This window comes from Triticum dicoccoides, chromosome 7B (assembly GCF_002162155.2).
Source record: "Triticum dicoccoides isolate Atlit2015 ecotype Zavitan chromosome 7B, WEW_v2.0, whole genome shotgun sequence".
Classification (NCBI taxonomy): Eukaryota; Viridiplantae; Streptophyta; class Magnoliopsida; order Poales; family Poaceae; genus Triticum; species Triticum dicoccoides.
Genome location: NC_041393.1, coordinates 302,662,142 through 302,668,080, shown reverse-complemented (window position 1 = coordinate 302,668,080; position 5,939 = coordinate 302,662,142). Strand labels below are relative to the sequence as shown.

The following is a 5,939-nucleotide window of genomic DNA, read 5'->3' as shown; positions in this document are numbered from 1 at the left end:
TCTTTATCCCACATAATACAGGGGGCCAGTGCTGATGGCGCTAGTCCAAACCGGGCGATGTCCAGCACCCCTAGGCAACCAGGTTCTCAGCCAACCCGACCTCTTGCCCATCCAGTGAGCCCTAAGAACGAGATACGCGCGGCTCCTATCAGGATTTATCGGTACACCGGGAGGCCTTGCTGGTTTAGTTTTTACATTTGACGAGAGGCAGGTCCATCAGAATTCCTTATCGTAAGCATCATGTTCTTCATGATGTGAGGATGTTCCATCAGATGCGCGTGGTAATTTATAATGGAGCATTTGGAGCACCCCTACAGGGTTAAATCTTTTCGGAAGCCGTGCCCCCAGTTATGTGGTGACTTGAAAATTTATAATATCCGGTTGTAGAGAACTTGACACCAGACCCAAAATAAAATACACCAACCACGTGCGTAACCGTGATCGTCTCTTTTCGAGGGAGTTCGGGAAGAGAACACGGTGGGGTTATGTTTGACCCGTAAGTAGTTCAGGATCACTTATTGATCATTAATAGTTGCCACCGTTATGCGTAGTTACTCTTCATACTCTTGTACTCGTAAGTTAGCCACCATACAATGCTTAGTGCTTGCTGCAACCTCACCACTTAAGCATTCCATACCCATTAAGCTTCTCTAGTCTTGATACCCATGGTAATGGGATTGCTGAGTCCTCGTGGCTCACAGATTACTACAACAATAGTTGTAGGTATAGATAATGCGATGATCTGACGTGAGAGCGATGCTTGCTTGATTTTAGAGTTCTTCTTCTGCTTCTTCTTCTTCATTGAGCTTGAGATAGATTTATGGTCGGCAGCCTAGGCTAGCAGGGTGGATGTCATTCTGTTTTTCATTTGTTTTCATCCATAGTCAGATGCTGCTCTTCTATATGATGTTTGATGTATTCATGTGGCAGTTGTATGCCTTTGTATGTGTCCCCATCTATTATGTATATGATATGATGTACTGATATCCTCATTGCCCAAGCGTCTTCAGTATGCGCTTCTATCCCTGGTGGGACCTCTGAGTTCCTCTCGGATAGGATTGCATATTGGGCGTGACATGCTCCTCATGATTAACTTGACGTTGTGGATAAGGGATTCTTGCTCGGTTCCTCCTTTCTTGGCGCCTCTCAAGGCACACGGCTTCATCTTGGCGCTCTTGCCGGAGTGCTTCTTCTTCCTTGCACGTGTTGATTACGCTCTTGGACGACGCGAGTGGCTTTGCGTAGGGATCATTGTGCTTCAAGCGCTTGCTCCTCACGACATTGTTGTTCTTGCCATAGGGCTTCGCTGTCTTGCTCTTCTTGGCATTGGCGTTGTCGAGCTTGCTCTTGGTCCATGGAATCTTGTTCTTGGCGACGATTTTTTTTGCTCCCGAAGGCGGTCTTGCAAACCCTTGCCATGGAATGGTTTTTGTGAAGCTTGATGATCTTGATGGTCGTCTCTAAGATGAGAACGAGGTCATGGAAGACTTGTGTCGGGAGAGGTGTCCGAGGAGTGTTGGCTCGAGTGTCGCCGTCTTGACGAGGAAGATGTGGAAGAAGCATGGTTGACCATCATGGCATGAAACTATTACATTTGGGTGGATAACTTGGCATCAAGGTACCCATGTTCTTGCTTCGGATTGGCACAAGTCGGTGGTGAGTTACTCGATGAGGTCGCCGAAAGCTTCATTTTCTTGCTGTAAAGCTCGTTTAATGCCGAAGAGGTGAACCTTGGTGACGTAGTCATTCGGTTTGTCTTGCTCATCGGGGAGTGGGTTGGATGTGCTTGGCCTATCCAGCATGCCCAAAAAATGTGAGTGGAAGAAAGAGAAGAACTATACCAAATTTACCTTTCCCAATGTTGAAGATGGATCAATGATCACAGAATGTGGTGTTATGGAAGTAGGGCAAATGGTACCGAATCTTGTCAATCTCACACCTACACAAATAAATCTTTTCGAGTAGCTTGGTGAGGATAAGTGGCACACAATTGATGCACTTGTTAGTAAGATATCAACAATGTTGAGAAATATTCACAAGTGGGGCAAATAGACCAATAGCAAAGAGTTACACGGAAACACACGCACACAGATAGACAAGTGGGGTTGTGCAACCAGGGAATGAGCAAAAATGTGTTATCCACGAAAAAGCTCATGTTGTACAATGCTATAGAGACGCTACCATGATTGCTCAAAGGGCGAGATACGAGCTTGTGCACAACCTATTAGAGACAAGGTGTGTCATCTTCCTATTACGAGTATGCTATGTATGCGTGATTCCCGATGAACTTGCACATGATGATCCAGGATGATCAATGATGTCAATATGTGATGCAATGTGGCGTGATGTTATTGCTACTGCTTACAAGCTCTTTGTTTCCTTTTTCTTTTTGCTTAAAAGCTTTGCTCTCTTCTTTTTTTACATATATTTTATTTTGCCACTAAGTGAAATGCTCGAACCAAGATAGCAATTATGTATATGTGGGAACAAATGATGACACAAGAGATGATACGATGATATATGCACGCAATGAAAGCTATGCAGAATATGTATCACTAAAGTGTACAAGTAGCGTTGCCCGACAATACTCAAATGCCTAGTCTTAATAGACAAGTGACGCAAAAGGCTCGGGGTTAACAATGCAATGTCAAGGGAGTGGACTAAGATGTCGACAAACTTATCGTCCTTATGGTCGGGGTGTCAAATGGTGAAATGTCACAGCCCTAGAATTTGTTTGTAATTAGTTGCATCAGAAGCATCCATGCATCATTTTAAATTCAAGGAAATCAAATTGAGGGAATTCTCAAAGCCTCGGAAACCTTTTAAAAATGATCAACATTAAAAATCTCTTCAAACAAGTCCAAGGAAATATTCCTTTTTAACTTTGGAAATATTGGCAACAGGAATCCAACCCAGTATTTCGGGAGGCTTAAAAGCAATTTTCTTGGACCTTTGAATTAATCCATATATTATCTGAGTTGGATATATATATATATATGGAAAATCCATCCTACCACCCGGTGATAGTTACCCCACATATCTCATATACTACCATATGGTACTATATATACTATTTTATTATTTTAAATATGTTCATATAATATATCTAAGATATTTCAAAGCAAGTTACATGGAAAAATTGCATATGAGCCCATAGTTTTTGTTATATTTATGAAATACGTACATATTTGTACGTAAAAAAGAGCATACTCAAAACATGGTACATACTACCTAAAAATTAGTATATATACTACTTTACCATTGTTATATACTACATACTACACGTACATACTCTCGGTTTCAACAGATACTACATACAACATACAAAACGCAAGTGGTGATAACTACCACTCCTTGTAGGAAACATTTGTCATATATATATATATATATATATATATATATACGGTCTATTCTGCTAATATTAGCAGAATAACTATTCTGCACACCACTTCCGCACTTCACGCTGAACGCAAGTGCACTGCATCTTCTTGACGACGAGCACTGCAATATAGACTAGTGAACTTCACATCGGAAAAAACTGCACGCAGTGTTTTTTCAGTATTGTTTTCGCTCTAATTTTTTGATTGTTTATCGGAACGAGGCATATAATATACCGTTGAAAAGCTATGGATTAGGCGCAACTTCTCTATGTTAAACACTTTCCGAGATTCCTCATGGTTTAAGAGCAGTTTCAAAAACGGCGCGACGGATGACGAGTGGCAGCGAACGTATTTTCGTGATTTTTTCTAAACCGCTCATCGGAATAAAGCAAATGATATGCCGTTGGAAAGATATCGTCAAGGCGCATCTTTTTCATATGTATTATGTTTTCTAATTCATCACGGTTTAAGAGCAGTTTCAAATTTACTAAATCGCGGAACTCTGTTTTTCAATTTTTTTGAATTTTTCGGTACTGTTTTTGCTCCAGTTTTCTAACCGTTTGTTGAAATGAGACGTATGATACGCTGTTGGAAAGCTACGGACAACGCGCAACTTTCATATGTTGAAATGGTTTTGATATTCCTTACGGTTTTTCGTTAATTTTGAAAATCGTGTGGCTGACTTCGAGAGGCAGCGGCTGTTGTTTCGCGAAATTTTTATGAACGGCTGGTCGAAATGATTCAAATCATACGCCGTTGGCAAGATATCGACGAGACACAACTTTTTCATGTAGAACGCTCTCTCTAATTCCTTACGGTTTAAGAGCAGTTTCGATTTTACCAAAAGGCGGACACTCTGTTTTTCGCGAGACCAAAATCGACGTGGGTACTTCATCCGACTGAAAACCGCACTGCAATGGATGAAAAAACGCACTGCATCACACGGGTAAGAGAACTGCATGGGTTCTTTTATTCAAACGTGATTTTTTCAAGAACGGGAAAGTAGAGTGCACTTCACATCGGGTGTAAATGAACCACAACAGTACCAAAAAGTGAACCGCATTACTTTTTTTCGCTTTCGTAACAATTTTTTTGCACTTACGGGATGAACAACGTCATACGGCCGACCGCACTACTTCTGAATGAAAACCGCACTGCATCGGACGGGGAAACGAGCTGCATAATTTCTTTTGTTAGACGTAATTTTTCTCATACGAGTTTTTGTTGTCTTTTTTTAACTTTTTTTATGAACGATAGTGGACCACAGAGACTAGGGCAACTGAACCGCGACATATATCAAAGTGAACCTCATTACAATCTTTGTTGTTGCGCTATTTTTTTGCACTTTCATGGTGGGCGCAAGTGAACAACATCACTCTCAAAAGTGAACCACATCCGCGGACCAAACGCACTGCAAATGTTAATGTACTCGAGACAGACGACACACTTCATACAGAGGTCTAATGAGCTGCCACACAAAATAAGCGATGGGGGTGTACAGCACACATACACACACCGTATTGTAAGCATATACAAAAGGAACTGCATGCGCATGATGCTTGCGGATTGTTGTCTCCTCGGCAAGTGGGGTTTTAATTCTGTTCCCTTTTCGACCCACTTAATTTCCTTCCTTTTCTGTCATCATGGCTCGCCCGAACTTCACTGCACACAGAGTCCAAACGAACTGCAGCTGCACGCAAAAAAGGCTGCGAGTGCCCTAGCACTGAACCGGATCATGTGTGCGCACGAGCTGTGCACGCCGAGCTGGAGCCCTGCAGGATCTGCATGACCACTCAGAGCGGCAGTAGAAGGCGGGGAGGTGGCAAACTTCACCGATGGTCTCCATCGACAGCCAAAACTGGGTGATGGAGGTGTCGACAGCCAAAAAGCAAGTGCCTCACCCCTAAAGGGTACTGCACGCGCACTCGTCGGAGGACCCCTTCTCGTGCTGACGATGGGTGCAGTCGCCCGCATGTGGTGGCCGCTAGGACACGGAGGGTAGGGGCTAACTGCAGGTCGCCCCTCGAAGCACCAACGATGTGGACGTAGTGACCTGCATTTGAGCCCAAAAAAACAACGGACGGAGTGGGCTGCACTAATGCAATTTTCACCTTCTTCGTCGATGTAGGGAGTGCTGCCAGACATACAAAATAGAGGAGGCGTTGGGAATTATTCGATGGAACAACAGATAGGGGAGTGACGGGCGAGGAGAAGGGGAAAGAAGGAGAAATTACCTGAGTCATCCGCCGGCGCGACGGCAGGGATCCGCGATTGCGGGCGACCAAATGTCGCGCAGAGTAGCTCCGGTAGTGGTCGTAGGGGGCGGTGGCGGCCGGATTGGGCGGGTGAGGCCGCGTTGGGGGCCGGTGGCGGCTGGATTCGGTGGTTGTGGCCGCATCGGGGGAGGTGGAGGCACAGGTCCATGGTCGGTAAGAGCATCGACGGGGCCCCATCGAAGGTTGGGACGCGGTTATGTGGATCCAGACGATGGCGGATCCGGTGGTGAGGGTCGTGGATCCCTCGTCGGTGGCAGCCGGCGGTAGGAGGGGCGCTGGCCAT

General features: G+C 44.5%; 1 long non-coding RNA gene across 1 annotated transcript; it reads right to left on the bottom strand.

Moving 5' to 3' along the window:
- Window positions 1–4,806: 4,806 nt before the first annotated feature.
- On the bottom strand, window positions 4,807–5,717 carry LOC119341065. Its single transcript, XR_005164868.1, has 2 exons — window positions 5,615–5,717; window positions 4,807–5,433 (listed from the first exon to the last, which is right to left on the bottom strand). It is a non-coding gene; the product is annotated as an uncharacterized LOC119341065 (long non-coding RNA).
- Between the last annotated feature and the right edge of the window lie 222 nt (window positions 5,718–5,939).